This window comes from Arachis stenosperma, chromosome 1 (assembly GCF_014773155.1).
Source record: "Arachis stenosperma cultivar V10309 chromosome 1, arast.V10309.gnm1.PFL2, whole genome shotgun sequence".
Lineage (NCBI taxonomy): Eukaryota > Viridiplantae > Streptophyta > Magnoliopsida > Fabales > Fabaceae > Arachis > Arachis stenosperma.
The window spans coordinates 45,234,556-45,251,562 of record NC_080377.1 but is presented as its reverse complement, the minus strand read 5'-3'; the positions used below and the strand labels follow the sequence as shown (position 1 = coordinate 45,251,562).

The 17,007-nt window shown below is 38.9% G+C and overlaps 1 non-coding gene across 1 annotated transcript; it reads left to right on the top strand.

Annotated features, from left to right (window-relative positions):
• The first annotated feature begins 120 nt into the window (after nt 1-120).
• On the top strand, nt 121-228 carry LOC130949018 (small nucleolar RNA R71). The gene has a single exon (XR_009073312.1). It is a non-coding gene; the product is annotated as a small nucleolar RNA R71 (small nucleolar RNA).
• Nucleotides 229-17,007: the final 16,779 nt, after the last annotated feature.

Sequence of the window (17,007 nt, the reverse complement as noted above, 5' to 3'; positions counted from 1 at the left end):
CTCTTGAGCCTCTGTAGGCGTCTTCTTCAGATGAAGAGATCCTCCAGCAGAGCTATCCAAAGACATCTTGGACAGTTCAGAGAAACCATCATAGAAAATACCTATGATGCTCCATTCAGAAAGCATGTCTGAGGGACATTTTCTGATTAATTGTTTGTATCTTTCCCAAGCTTCATAGAGGGATTCTCCATCCTTCTGTCTGAAGGTTTGGACTTCCACTCTAAGCTTACTCCATTTTTGAGGTGGAAAGAACTTTGCCAAGAAGGCATTGACTAGCTTTCCCAAGAGTCCAGGCTTCTTTAGGTTGAGTCCAACCATATTCTAGCTCTGTCTCTTACGCAAAAGGGAATAGCATCAGTCTGTAGACCTCAGGGTCAACCCCATTAGTCTTGACTGTGTCACAGATTTGCAAGAACTCAGCTAAAAACTGATGAGGATCTTCCAATGGAAGTCCATGGAACTTGCAATTCTGTTGCATTAGAGAAACTAATTGAGGCTTAAGCTCAAAGTTGTTTGCTCCAATGGCAGGGATAGAGATGCTTCTCCCATAGAAATTGGGAGTAGGTGTAGTAAAGTCACCCAGCACCTTCCTTGCATTGTTGGCATTGTTGTTGTTTTCGGCTGCCATGTCTTCTTCTTCTTTGAAGAATTCGGTCAGGTCCTCTACAGAGAGTTGTGCCTTAGCTTCTCTTAGCTTCCGCTTCAAGGTCCTTTCGGGTTCAGGGTCAGCTTCAACAAGAATGCCTTTGTCTCTGCTCCTGCTCATACGAAAGAGAAGAGAACAAGAAAATATGAAATCCTCTATGTCACAGTATAGAGATTCCTTGAGGTGTCAGAGGAAGAAAAATGGAAGACAGAGGTAGAAAATTCGAACTTATCAAAGAAGATGGAGTTCGAATTTTGCATTAAGGGATAGTGTTAGTCCAAAAATAGAAGGATGTGAGAAGAAGGGAAGTAATTTTCGAAAATTAAGTAAAAGATTTTGAAAACATTTTGAAAAACACCAATTGATTTTCGAAAACAAAAGTGGGAAAGAAGTAAAGTGATTTTTGAAAAAGATTTTGGAATTAGAAATTAAAAAGATTTGATTGAAAACTTATTTTGAAAAAGATGTGGTTAAGAAGATATGATTGGTTTTAAAAAGATGTAATTGAGAAGATATGATTTGAAAAACATTTTAAAAAGATTTGATTTGAAAACAATTTAAAAAGATTTGATTTTAAAAATTAATGACTTGCCTAACAAGAAAAGATATGATTCAAACATAAAACCTTCCTCAACAGAAAAGGCAAAAAATGTTCAATCAAATCATTAATTGTTAGTAAGTATCTTTGAAAAAGGAAAGAAATTGATTTTGAAAACATTTGATTGAAAAGATATGATTTGAAAAAGATTTGATTTTGAAAACTTGAAAAAAATTTGATTTGAAAACAAAATTTTCCCCCTAGCACCATCCTGGCGTTAAACGCCCAGAATGGTATCCATTCTGGCGTTTAACGCCCAAAATGCTACCTCTTTGGGCGTTAAACGCCCAACCAGGTACCCTGGCTGGCGTTTAAACGCCAGTCTGTCTTCTTCACTGGGCATTTTTGAATGCTCAGCTTTTTCTGTATAATTCCTCTGCAGTATGTTCTGAATCTTCAATTCTCTGTATTATTGACTTGAAAAGACACAAATTAAGAATATTTTTGGATTTTTAATAATGAGGAATAATCAAAATGCAACTAAAATTGAATAACAATGCATGCAAGACACCAAACTTAGCAGTTTGTATACTACTGACACTAACAAGATGAGAATGCATATGAGAAACAACAAAAATACTCAAGTCAATAGAATTTAAAGATCAAAACAAGAAAATCTTGAAGATCAATGAGGACACATGCATGAATGCAATAAGAACAGAAACATGCAATTGACACTAAACTTAAGATGAGACTCTAGACTCAAACAAGAAATATTTTTGGATATTATGATTTTGTAATTTTTTTGTGCTTTTTCGAAATTTAAGTGAAAAGGAAAATAAAGGTATCAAAATTCTTAATGAGAATTCCAGGAATCATGCAATGTTAGTCTAAAGCTTTAGTCTAAAGGAATTAGACATGGCCGGCCAAGCTTCAGCAGGACATTGCATTCAAGAGCTAAATTGATGAAAATCAATTAGCTTTGGTGATGATAAGAACATCACCTTGAAACACTAGAATTCATTCTTAAGAACCCTGAAGAAAAAAAAATACCTAATCTAAGCAACAAGATGAACCGTCAGTTGTCCATACACAAACAATCCCCGGCAACGGCGCCAAAAACTTGGTGCGCGAAATTGTGATCACTACAACTTCGCACAACTAACCAGCAAGTGCACTGGGTCGTCCAAGTAATACCTTACGTGAGTAAGGGTCGATCCCACGGAGATTGTTGCTATGAAGCAAGCTATGGTCACCTTGTAAATCTCAGTCAGGCAGACTCAATTGGGTATAGATGATGAATAAAGCATAAAGATAAAGATAGAGATACTTATGTATATCATTGGTGAGAGCTTCAGATAAGCGTATGAAGATGCCTTCCCTTCCGTCTCTCTGCTTTCCTACAGTCTTCATCCAATCCTTCTTACTCCTTTCCATTGCAAGCTTATGCAAGGGTTTCACCGTTGTCAATGGCTACCTCCCATCCTCTCATTGGAAATACGTCCCTGATGCTCGGTCACAGCATCGGCTATCCATCTGTCGGTTCTCAATCAGGCCGGAATAGAATCCAGTGATTCTTTTGCGTCTGTCACTAACGCCCCGCCCTCAAGAGTTTGAAGCACGTCACAGTCATTCAATCATTGAATCCTACTCAGAATACCACAGACAAGGTTAGACCTTCCGGATTCTCTTGAATGCCGCCATCAGTTCTCGCCTATACCACGAAGACTCCGATTAAAGAATCCAAGAGATATTCACTAAGCCTCATATGCTTGTAGAACAAGAATGGTTGTCAGTCACCTTGTTCATGAGTGAGAATGATGATGAGTGTCACTGATCATCACATCCATCAAGTTGAAGAACAAGTGATATCTTGGAACAAGAACAAGCGGAATTGAGTAGAAGAACAACAGTAATTGCATTAATACTCGAGGTACAGCAGAGCTCCACACCTTAATCTATGGTGTGTAGAAACTCCACCGTTGAAAATACATAAGAACAAGGTCTAGGCGTGGCCGTGAGGCCAGCCTCCCAATGATCTAAGAACTAGATGTCCAAAGATGATCAAAGGATCGAAAATAATCCAAAGATGAAAAATACAATAGTAAAAGGTCCTATATATAGAGAACTAGTAGCCTAGGGTGTACAGAGATGAGTAAATGACATAAAAATCCACTTCCGGGCCCACTTGGTGTGTGCTTGGGCTGAGCAATGAAGCATTTTCGTGTAGAGACTCTTCTTGGAGTTAAACGCCAGCTTTTATGCCAGTTTGGGCGTTTAACTCCCATTTAGGTGCCAGTTCCGGCGTTTAACGCTGGAATTTCTTGAGGTGACTTTGAACGCCGGTTTGGGCCATCAAATCTTGGGCAAAGTATGGACTATCATATATTGCTGGAAAGCCCAGGATGTCTACTTTCCAACGCCGTTGAGAGCGCGCCAATTGGGCTTCTGTAGCTCCAGAAAATCCACTTCGAGTGCAGGGAGGTCAGAATCCAACAGCATCTGCAGTCCTTTTCAGTCTCTGGATCAGATTTTTGCTCAGGTCCCTCAATTTCAGCCAGAAAATACCTGAAATCACAGAAAAACACACAAACTCATAGTAAAGTCCAGAAAAGTGAATTTTAACTAAAAACTAATAAAAATATACTAAGAACTCAACTAAAACTACCAAAAACATACTAAAAACAATGCCAAAAAGCGTATAAATTATCCGCTCATCAATACCACAGACAAGGTTTAGACTTTCCGGATCCTCAAGAGTGGCCGCCATCAATTCTAGCTTATACCACGAAGATTCTGATTAAGGAATCTAAGAGAAGCTCATTCAATCTGATGTAGAACGGAGGTGGTTGTCAGGCACACATTCATGGATTGAGGAAGGTGATGAGTGTCACGGATCATCACCTTCTTCATAATTAAGCGCGAATGAACATCTTAGATGGGAACACACACGTTTGAATGGAGAAATAAAAACAATTGCATTAATTCATCAAGACGCTGCAGAGCTCCTCACCCCCAACAATGGAGTTTAGAGACTCATGCCATCAAAGTGTAAAAAATTCAGATCTGAAAAATGTCATGAGGTACAAAATATGTCTCTAAAAGTTGTTTAAATAGTAAACTAGTAACCTAGGTTTACAGAAAATGAGTAAACTATGATAGATGATGCAGAAATCCACTTTTGGGGCCCACTTGGTGTGTGCTGGGGCTGAGACTTAAGCTTCTCACGTGCCTGGGGCCGTTTTGGGCGTTCAACGCCAGGTTGTAATCTGTTTCTGGCGTTGAACTCCAACTTGTAACCTGTTTCTGGCGCTGGACGCCAGACAGCAGCATGATACTGGCGTTGAACGCCAGTTTACGTCGTCTATCTTCCCGCAAATTATGGACTATTATATATTTTTGGAAAGCCCTGGATGTCTATTTTCCAACGCCGTTGAGAGCGCGCCAATTGGACTCCTGTATCTCCAGAAAATTCATTTCGAGTGCAGGGAGGTCAGGATCCAACAGCATCAGCAGTCCTTTTTCACCCTAACTCAGATTTTTGCTCAACTCCCTCAATTTCAGCCAGAAAATACCTGAAATCACAGAAAAACACACAAACTCATAGTAAAGTCCAGAAATATGATTTTTGCCTAAAAACTAATAATATTCTACTAAAAACCAATTAAAACATACTAAAATCTACATGAAATTACCCCCAAAAAGCGTATAAAATATCCGCTCATCACAACACCAAACTTAAACTGTTGCTTGTCCTCAAGCAACTAGATAAATAAAATAGGATGAAAAGAAATTAAGAAACAATAATATCTCAGAGTTTCAAGTGAAGCTCAGATTCTAATTAGATGAGCGGGACTAGTAGCTTTTTGCTTCTGAACAGTTTTGGCATCTCACTTTATCCTTTGAAATTCAGAATGGTTGGCATCCATAGGAACTCAGAATTCAGATAGTATTATTGATTCTCATAGTTTAGTATGTTGATTCTTGAACACAGCTACTTTATGAGTCTTGGCCGTGGCCCTAAGCACTTTGTTTTCCAGTATTACCACCGGATACATAAATGCCACAGACACATAATTGGGTGAACCTTTTCAGATTGTGACTCAGCTTTGCTAGAGTCCCCAATTAGAGGTGTCCAGAGTTCTTAAGCACACTCTTTTGCTTTGGATCATGACTTTAACCACTCAGTCTCAAGTTTTTCACTTGGACCTGCATGCCACAAGCACATGGTTAGGGACAGCTTGATTTAGCCGCTTAGGCCTGGATTTACTTCCTTGGGCCCTCCTATCTACTGATGCTCAAAGCCTTGGATCCTTTTCACCCTTGCCTTTTAGTTTTAAGGGCTATTGGCTTTTGTTCCCTTTTTTTTTTCAATGATTCCTTGTAATTTTTTTTCACTGCTTTTTCTTGCTTCAAGAATCAAATTCATGATTTTTCAGATCATCAATAACATTTCTCTTGTTCATCATTCTTTCAGGAGCCAACAATTTTAACATTCATGAAATTCAATATCAAAAATATACACTATTCAGGCATTCATTCAGAAGACAAAAAGTATTGCCACCACATATAAATAATTAGAATTTTCCTTATTAAGAACTCAAAAAAATATTGCCTCTTTATTCTAAAAATCTACTATTTTATTCATGTTTGATGATGATGAGAAAAATAAATTATAGCTTAATTGGAAATAAGACCAAAATAGACATGCTAATTACTACTATTCCTATATAACTTCTAAGGTAAATTTCTATAATAATACTATCACAGAGTTTAAACTTAAAATTAGAACTTAACAACCTGTATTTTGGGAAGTGGATGTTCCTCTAGTCTGTGGGGTGCTTGGTCCTTCAAGAGATAAGTTCTGATGCTTCAGTTCCTTTAAGTTATGCCCCTGCTCTTCCTGTTCCCTTAGGTGCCATGATCTTGATGAGTTTTAGCTCAGTGATCATGGCAAATCACACCAAACTTAGAGGTTTGCTTGTCCTCAGGCAAAATAAAGGATAGAAGAGGAATAGAGGGAGAGGCAATTTCGAAATCCAAAAGATATGATGAGTTGAAAAATATTTGAAAAAGATTTGGATTGGAAAAAGATTTGTGTTTATGAATTAAGATACATTTGATATTTTTGAAAAAGGGATTTTAGAAATTAGGGTTTTTAGAAATTAGGATTAAAATTTTTGGAATTGAAGGATGATATTTTGAAACATGTTTATGCAAGAAATCATGAATTGAAACATAAAAATTAGAAAATTTGTGCAGAAAAACGAATTTTACCTCCTCCCCACCATTCTGGCGTTAAACGCCCAAATGCTGCATGTTTTGGGCGTTTAACGCCCAATTGCTGCTTCTCCTGGGCGTTCAACGCCCAGCTGTTGCTTCTTTCTGGCGTTTAACGCCAGGAAGTCCTTTGTCACTAGGCGTTTTTCTAAACGCCCAGGATGCTGTAATTCTGGCGTTAAACGCCCAGAAGGAGCTTCTTTCTGGCGTTCAACACCCAGAAGATGCTCCTTTCTGGCGTTCAACGCCCAGATGGCTATCCTTACTGGCGTTGAACGCTCAGTGGATGCTTCTTTTGGGCGTTCAACGCCCAAAACATTTCTTACTGGCTTTTTCACGCCAGTGAGCTTCCAAATTCCCTTGTAACTCTGTGAATTCAATCAATTGCTATTTTACCTTTTGAAGATACTTTGACATAAACCTGTAAAAATCAATTAATTAACCAAAACGAATAAAATTAAATTTTGTGAATGGCTGGGTTGCCTCCCAGCAAGCTCTTCTTTAATGTCGTTAGCTGGACTATCACTGAGCTTTAATCAAGTCTCAGTTTTGAGCATTCTTGCTCAAAATTGCTTTTAAGATAATGTTTAACTCTCTGTCCATTAACAATGAACTTTTTGTTAGAGTCATTATCCTGAAGCTCTACGTATCCATATGGTGATACACTTGTAATCACATATGGACCTCTCCACTGGGATTTTAATTTCCCGGGGAATAATTTGAGCCTAGAATTAAATAGCAGAACTTTCTGCCCCGGCTCAAAGACTCTGGATGACAATTTCTTATCATGCCATCTTTTTGCTTTCTCTTTGTAAATTTTTACCTTCTCGAAAGCATTGAGTCTAAATTCCTCTAACTCATTTAACTGAAGTAATCGTTTTTCTCCAGCTAACTTGGCATCAAGGTTCAGGAATCTGGTTGCCCAGTAGGCCTTATGTTCTAGTTCCACTGGCAAGTGACATGCCTTTCCATACACAAGCTGGTATGGAGAGGTCCCTATAGGGGTCTTGAATGCTGTTCTATATGCCCACAGAGCATCATCCAAGCTTCTTGCCCAATCCCTTCTACAGTTAATTACAGTCCGTTCCAGGATTCTTTTGAGTTCTCTATTTGAGACTTCAGCTTGCCCATTAGTCTGTGGGTGATATGGAGTGGCCACCCTGTGGCTAACTCCATAACGAACCAAAGCAGAATAGAGCTGTTTATTGCAGAAATGAGTGCCCCCATCACTGATTAATACTCTAGAGGTACCAAATCTGCTGAAGATGTATTTCTGGAGGAATTTTAACACTGTTTTAGTGTCATTAGTGGGTGTTGCAATAGCCTCCACCCATTTGGATACATAATCCACTGCCACCAGAATATAAGTGTTTGAGTATGATGGTGGGAAAGGTCCCATGAAGTCAATACCCCATACATCAAACAACTCAATCTCTAAGATTCCTTGTTGAGGCATGGCATAACTGTGAGGCAGATTGCCAGATCTTTGGTAACTATCACAATTAAGTACAAACACTCGGGAATCTTTATAGAGAGTAGGCCAGTAGAAGCCACATTGGAGGACTCTTGTGGCTGTTCGCTCACTTCCAAAATGTCCTCCATACTGTGATCCATGGCAGTGCCATATGATCTTCTGTGCTTCTTCCTTAGGCACACATCTACAGATTACTCCGTCTGCACATCTCTTGAAGAGATATGGTTCATCCCAAAGATAGTACTTTGCATCTGTGATCAATTTCTTTGATTGTTGCCTACTGTACTCTTTGGGTATGAACCTTACTGCCTTGTAGTTTGTAATATCTGCAAACCATGGCACTTCCTGGATGGCAAAGAGTTGCTCATCCGGAAAGGTTTCAGAGATCTCAGTAAGAGGGAGGGACGCCCCTTCTACTGGTTCTATTCGGGACAGGTGATCTGCCACCTGATTCTCTGTCCCTTTTCCGTCTCTTATTTCTATAACAAACTCTTGCAGAAGCAATACCCATCTTATGAGTCTGGGTTTTGAATCCTGCTTTGTGAGTAGATATTTAAGAGCAGCATGATCAGTGTACACAATCACTTTTGATCCTACTAAATAGGATCTGAATTTGTCAATGGCGTAAACCACTGCAAGTAGCTCCTTTTCTGTGGTTGTGTAATTCTTCTGTGCGTCATTTAGAACACGGCTGGCATAGTAAATGACGTGCAGAAACTTGTCATGCCTTTGTCCCAACACTGCACCAATGGCATGGTCATTGGCATCACACATTAATTCAAATGGCAATGTCCAGTTTGGTGCAGAGATTATTGGTGCAGTGACCAATTTAGCTTTCAGAGTCTCAAATGCCTGCAGACACTCTTTATCAAAGACAAATAGCGTGTCAGCAGCTAACAGGTTGCTCAGAGGTTTGGCAATTTTTGAAAAATCCTTTATAAACCTCCTATAGAATCCAGCATGCCCCAGAAAGCTTCTGATTGCCTTAACATTGGCAGGTGGTGGTAATTTTTCAATTACCTCTACTTTAGCTTCATCCACCTCTATTCCCTTGTTCGAAATTTTGTGCCCAAGGACAATTCCTTCAGTCACCATAAAGTGACACTTCTCCCAGTTTAAAACTAGGTTGGTCTCTTGGCATCTTTTTAGAACAAGTGCTAGATGGTCAAGACAGAAGCTGAATGAGTCTCCAAATACTGAAAAGTCATCCATGAAAACTTCCAGAAATTTTTCCACCATATCAGAGAAAATTGAGAGCATGCACCTCTGAAAGGTTGTAGGTGCATTGCACAGGCCAAAGGGCATCCTTCTGTATGCAAATACTCCAGATGGACATGTGAATGCCATTTTCTCTTGATCCTGGGGATCTACTGCAATTTGATTATAGCCTGAATATCCATCCAGGAAGCAGTAGTATTCATGACCTGCTAGTCTTTCTAGCATCTAGTCTATGAATGGTAAAGGAAAATGATCCTTTCTGGTGGCTGTATTGAGCCTTCTATAATCAATACACATACGCCACCCTGTAACTATTCTTGTAGGAACCAGTTCATTTTTTTCATTATGAACCACTGTCATGCCACCTTTCTTAGGGATAACTTGGACAGGGCTCACCCAGGGGCTGTCAGAAATAGGATAAATAATCCCAGCCTCTAGTAATTTAGTGACCTCCTTCTGCACCACTTCCTTCATGGCTGGATTCAGCCGCCTTTGTGGTTGAACCACTGGCTTGGCGTCACCCTCCAATAAGATTTTGTGCATGCATCTGGCTGGGCTAATGCCCTTAAGATCACTGATGGACCACCCAAGAGCTGTCTTGTGTGTCCTTAGCACTTGAATTAGTGCTTCCTCTTCCTGTGGCTCTAAGGTAGAGCTTATGATTACAGGAAAGGTGTCACCTTCTCCCAGGAATGCATATTTTAGGGATGGTGGTAATGGTTTGAGCTCAGGTTTAGGAGGTTTCTCCTCTTCCTGAGGGATTTTTAGAGGTTCTACTATTCTCTCTGATTCCTCCAGATCAGGCTGAACATCTTTAAAGATGTCCTCTAGCTCTGATTCGAGACTCTCAGCCATATTGACCTCTCTTACCAGAGAGTCAATAATATCAACACTCATGCAGTCATTTGGGGTGTCTGGATGTTGCATGGCTTTGACAACATTCAACTTAAACTCCTCCTCATTGACTCTCAAGGTTACTTCCCCTTTTTAGACGTCAATGAGGGTTCGGCCAGTTGCTAGGAAAGGTCTTCCTAGAATGAGAGTTGCACTCTTGTGCTCCTCCATTTCTAGCACCACAAAGTCAGTAGGAAAGGCAAATGGCCCAACCTTGACAATCATGTCTTCAATCATGCCTGATGGGTATTTAATGGAGCCATCAGCAAGTTGAAGACATACCCTGGTTGGTTTGATTTCTTCAGTCAAACCAAGCTTTCTGATAGTAGATGCAGGTATTAGGTTGATACTTGCCCCAAGATCACATAAAGCTTGCTTGGTACAAGTACCCTCTAATGTGCATGGTATCATAAAGCTCCCGGGATCTTTAAGCTTCTCATGTAAGCTTTTCAGAATGACTACACTGCATTCTTCAGTGAGGTAAACTTTTTCAGTTTCCCTCCAATCCTTCTTATGACTTAAGATCTCTTTCATGAACTTAGCATAAGAGGGTATTTGCTCAAGTGCTTCTGCAAATGGAATCTTTATTTCAAGAGTCCTGAGATAGTCTGCAAAGCGAGCAAATTGCTTATCCTATTCCGCTTGGCGGAGTTTTTGAGGATAAGGCATTTTGGCTTTGTATTCCTCAACCTTAGTTGCTGCAGGTTTATTACTTACAGAAGTGGGTTGGGAAGCCTTTTTAGAAGGGTTGTTATCAGCACTTGTATGTGCCTGATCCCTCACTGGCATTTGAATGCCAGGGGTGGAAGCTGGAGTGGCGTTAGATGCCACCTCCTTATTTGTTATTGGCATCTGAACGCCAGAACTATGCTCCCTTTGGGTGTTCAACGCCAGATTCATGCTTGTTTCTGGCGTTGAACGCCAGGAATGAGCATGGGCTGGGCGTTCAGTGCTAGCATTATTCCTCTCTGGGCTCTGATTGTCCTCAGATGGATTTTGAGTAGCCATTTGTTCATTTCTTGGCTTCTTGCTGTTTTGAAGTGAAGTGTTTAATGTTTTCCCACTTCTTAATTAAACTGCTTGGCATTCTTCGGCTATTTGTTTTGACAGTTGCTTTTCTGTTTACTTTAACTGTACTTCCATATTCCTGTTAGCCATTCTTGTTTCCTGTAGTATTTCCTTGAATTCGGCTAGCTGCTGAGTTAGAAAGTCTAATTGCTGATTGAATTCATTAGCCTGATCTACAGGACTGAGTTCAGCAGTTACTGTTTTGGCTTCTTCTTTCATGGAAGATTCACTGCTTAGGTACAGATGCTGATTTCAGGCAACTGTATCAATAAGCTCTTGAGCTTCTTCAATTGTTTTTCTCATATGTATAGATCCACCAGCTGAGTGATCTAGAAAAATCTGAGCTTTTTCTGTTAGCCCATAGTAGAAGATGTCTAATTGCACCCACTCTGAAAACATCTCAGAGGGGCAATTTCTTAGCATCTCTCTGTATCTCTCCCAGGCATCATAAAGGGATTCATTATCTCCTTGTTTGAAGCCTTGGATGCTTAGCCTTAGCTGTGTCATCCGTTTTAGAGGGAAATAGTGATTCAGGAATTTTTCTGACAGCTGTTTCCATGTTTTTATGCTGTTCTTAGGTTGGTTATTTAACCACCTCTTAGCTTGATCTTTTACAGCAAATGGAAACATTAATAATCTGTAGACATCCTGATCTACTTCCTTATCATGTACTGTGTCAGCAATTTGTAAAAATTGTGCCAGAAACTCTGTAGGTTCTTCATGTGGAAGACCGGAATACTGGCAGCTTTGCTGCACCATGATAATAAGCTGAGGATTCAACTCAAAGCTACTAACTCCAATGGAGGGTATACAGATACTACTCCCATATGAAGCAGTAGTGGGGCTAGCATATGACCCCAAAGTCCTCTTGGACTGTGCATTTCCACTTAGTTCCATGATGGAATAAGGGAGATGATATGTATATTGATATTATTTATTTTATAGAAATGGAATAAATAAAAATGGAATAAAAATTTAAAAATATTTTGTAAAGATTTTCGAAAAATTTTGAAATTGAAATCTGAAATTTTTATATAAAAATTTCGAAATTATTGTTTAAAATTAGTTAGAAAAGATATTTTTTTGAATTTTGAATTTTATGATGAAAGAGAAAAACACATAAAAGACACAAGACTTAAAATTTTTAGATCTAATGCTCCTTATTTTCGAAAATTTTGGAGGGAAAACGCCAAGGAACACCAAACTTAAAAATTTTAAGATCAAGACACAAGAAAAACTCAAGAACACCTTGAAGATTCACAAGAACACCAAGAACAAAAGAAAGAACACCAAACTTAAAATTTTTAGAAAACCAAGATAAATTTTCGAAAATTATATTAAAATTAACAAGAAAACATCAAACTTAAAGTTTGGCACAAGATTAAATCAAGAAAAATTAGTTTTGAAAAAGGATTTTAAAAAGAGGGTGCCCAATTGCTAAGAACATAAACCCACGCTATAACCAACTGAGCTAAAAATGTAACGTATTTTAAAGATGTATTATTTTTATGGATAAAAGTATAATTTTTGAAAGTTAATGTTTTGAAAAAGCACAAGAAAAACAAGGAAAGACACAAAACAAGAAAAACTTAAGATCAAACAAGAAAAATAAACAAGAACAACTTGAAGATCAATGAAGAACAAAGAACACAAGTTCGAAAATTTTAAAGAAAAATATAAAATATGCAATTAACACCAAACTTAGAACAAAACACTAAACTCACGAAAATTAATAGTTAATTAAGAAAAATAATATTTTTGAAAAGAAATTTTTGAAAAGAAACTATCCTATCAGGATTTAATGACTCTATAACAATAAAAAAATAAATTATTCCTAATCAAAGAAATAAAATAAACCTTTAGTTGTTCAAACTCGAACAATCCCCGGCAACGGCGCCAAAAACTTGGTGCACGAAATCTTAATCCCAATATCAAAATCAAAATTTCTTATGATCTCGTACCACTAACCAGCAAGTGCACTGGGTCGTCCAAGTAATACCTTACGTGAGTAAGGGTCGATCCCACGGAGATTATTGGTTTGAAGCAAGCTATGTTTATTTTATTATTCTTAGTCAGGATTTCAATTAAAATTATCAGTTTGAATTATTAGAAAAATAAAAGAGCGTGAATTAATTACTTGTAATGTAGTAGTGGAGAATATGTTGGAGTTTTGGAGATGCTTTGTCTTTTGAATTTCTGTAATGTAATATTCCATCCATGGAAAAGTGCAAAGTTCCCTCCATGGCAAGCTGTATGTAGGGTGTCACCATTGTCAATGGCTACCTCCCATCCTCTCAGTGAAAACGGTCCAGATGCTTTGTCACAGCACGGCTAATCAGCTGTTGGTTCTCGATCATGTTGGAATAGGATCCATTGATCCTTTTGCGTTTGTCATCACACCCAGCAATCGCGTGTTTGAAGCTCGTCACAGCCATTCAATCCTTGAATCCTACTCGGAATACCACAGACAAGGTTTAGACTTTCCGGATCCTCAAGAGTGGCCGCCATCAATTCTAGCTTATACCACGAAGATTCTGATTAAGGAATCTAAGAGAAGCTCATTCAATCTGATGTAGAACGGAGGTGGTTGTCAGGCACACGTTCATGGATTGAGGAAGGTGATGAGTGTCATGGATCATCACCTTCTTCATAATTAAGCGCGAATGAACATCTTAGATGGGAACACACACGTTTGAATGGAGAAATAAAAACAATTGCATTAATTCATCGAGATGCTGCAGAGCTCCTCACCCCCAACAATGGAGTTTAGAGACTCATGCCGTCAAAGTGTAAAAAATTCAGATCTGAAAAATGTCATGAGGTACAAAATATGTCTCTAAAAGTTGTTTAAATAGTAAACTAGTAACCTAGGTTTAGAGAAAATGAGTAAACTATGATAGATGATGCAGAAATCCACTTCTGGGGCCCACTTGGTGTGTGCTGGGGCTGAGACTTAAGCTTCTCACGTGCCTGGGGCTGTTTTGGGCGTTCAACGCCAGGTTGTAACCTGTTTCTGGCGTTGAACTCCAACTTGTAACCTGTTTCTGGCGCTGGACGCCAGACAACAGCATGATACTGAAGTTGAACGCCAGTTTACGTCGTCTATCTTTGCAGAAAGTATGGACAATTATATATTTCTGGAAAGCCCTAGATGTCTACTTTCCAACGCCGTTGAGAGCGTGCCAATTGGACTTCTGTAGCTCCAGAAAATCCATTTCGAGTGCAGGGAGGTCAGGATCCAACAGCATCAGCAGTCCTTTTTCAGCCTAACTCAGATTTTTGCTCAGCTCCCTCAATTTCAGCCAGAAAATACATGAAATCACATAAAAACACACAAACTCATAGTAAAGTCCAGAAATATGATTTTTGCCTAAAAACTAATAATATTCTACTAAAAACCAATTAAAACATACTAAAATCTACATGAAATTACCCCCAAAAAGCGTATAAAATATCCGCTCATCAGTATGAAAGGAGCTCAATGGAAAAGAGACTCAAAAGGCAAGCCGGTTCAATTGAGAAGACTAGACCTTAAGCCTGAGGCTAGAGGATGGTTGGAGTTCATCCAACGCTCCATCATCCCCACTAGCAACCGATCCGAAGTAACTGTGGATCGGGCAATCATGATCCATAGCATCATGATTGGAGAGGAAATAGAAGTTCATGAAGTCATCCCTCTAGAACTCTACAAAGTAGCCGAAAAGCCCTCCACCTTGGCAAGGCTAGCTTTTCCTCATCTCATTTGCCATCTATGCAACTTAGCTAGAGTTGTCATAGAAGGAGACATCCTCATTAAAGAGGACAAGCCCATCACTAAGAAGAGGATGGAGCAAACAAGAGAGCCTATTCATGGATCTCAAGAGATGCATGAGGAAGCTCATCATCAAGAAATTCCTGAGATGCCTCAAGGGATGAATTTTCCTCCAAACAACTATTGGGAACAACTCAACACTTCTCTAGAAAGATTGAGTCATGACATGAACCAATTAAGGGTGGAACACCAAGAGCACTCCATCATTCTCAATGAGATTAGAGAAGATCAAAGAGCTTTGAGGAAGGAGCAACAAAGGCAAGGAAGAGACATAGAGGAGCTCAAGAAGAAGGCGCCTCCATCACTAAGGTGGACTCATTCCTTAACTTCCTTGTTCTTATCTCTCTGTTTTTCGGTTTTTAAGCTTCATGTTTGTCTATGTTTGTGTCTTTATTACATGATCATTAGTGTCTGGTGTCTATGTCTTAAGGCTACGAATAATTCCATGAATTCTTCACCTTTCTTAAATGAAAAATGTTTTTAATACAAAAGAATAAGAAGTACATGAGTTTCGAATTTGTCCTTGAAATTAGTTTAATTATATTGATGTTGTGACAATACTTTTTATTTTCTGAATGAATGCTTGAATAGTGCATATTTTTTATCTTGTTGTATATGAATGTTAAAATTGTTGGCTCTTGAAAGAATGATGAAAAAAAGAAATGTTATTGATGATCTGAAAAATCATAAAATTGATTCTTGAAGCAAGAAAAAGCAGTGAATAACAAAGCTTGTGAATAAAAGTTTTAAGAAAGAAAAAGAAAAAGCAAGCAGAAAAAGCCAATAGCCCTTAAAACCAAAAAGCAGGGGTAAAAAGGATCCAAGGCTTTGAGCATCAATGGATAAAAATTGAGGGACCTGAGCAAAAATCTGATAGGAGGTTGACAAAGGACTGCTGATTCTGACCTCCTTGCACTCAAAATGCATTATCTAGAGCTACAGAACTTCAAATGGCGCGCTCTCAATTGCGTTGGAAAGTAGACATCCAGGGCTTTCCAGCAATATATAATATTCCAAACTTTATTCGAGTTTAGATGATTCAAACTAGCGTTCAACGCCAGTTCCATGCTACATTTTGGAGAAAAATGCTAGAAACACGTCACAAACCAGAGTTAAACGCCAAAAACACGTTACAACTTGGCGTTTAACCCCAAGAGAAGCCTCCGCACGTGTAAAGCTCAAGCTCAGCCTAAGCACACACCAAAGTGGGCCTCGGAAGTGGATTTCTGCACTTAGACTTACTTTTTGTAAACCCTAGTAGCTAGTTTAGTATAAATAAAACTTTTTACTATTGTACTAAGCGTCTTTGACTAGATCTTTGATCAGTTTTATGCTATCTTAGACTTTTGTGGAGGCTGGCCATTCGGCCATGCCTGAACCATTATCACTTATGTATTTTCAACGGTGGAGTTTCTGCACACCATAGATTAAGGTGTGGAGCTCTGCTGTTCCTCAAGTATTAATGCAATTACTATTATTCTTCTATTCAATTCAACTTATTCTTATTCTAAGATATTTGCTGCACTTCAACATGATGAATGTGATGATCTGTAACACTCATCATCACTCTCACCTATGAACGCGTGTCTGACAACCACTTCCGTTCTACCTTAGATTGAGCGCGTATCTCTTAGCCTCCATTCCGAAAGATCGGAGTCTTCGTGGTATAAGCTAGAATTATTGGCAGCCATTCCTAAGATCCGGAAAGTCAAAACCTTATCTGTGGTATTCCGAGTAGGATCTGAGATGGGATGACTGTGACGAGCTTCAAACTCGTGAGTGTTGGGCGTAGTGATAGACGCAAAAGAATCACTGGATTCTATTCCAACATGATCAAGAACCGACAGATGATTAGCCGTGCGGTGACAGCGCATTTGGACCATTTTCACTGAGAGGACAGGAGGTAGCCATTGACAATGGTGAAACCCAACATACAGCTTGCCATGAAAAGGAGTAAGAATGATTGGATGAAAGCAGTAGGAAAGCAGAGATTCAGAAGGAACACAGTATCTTCATGCGCTTATTTGAAATTCCCACCAATGAATTACATAAGTATCTCTATCATTATTTTATGTTTT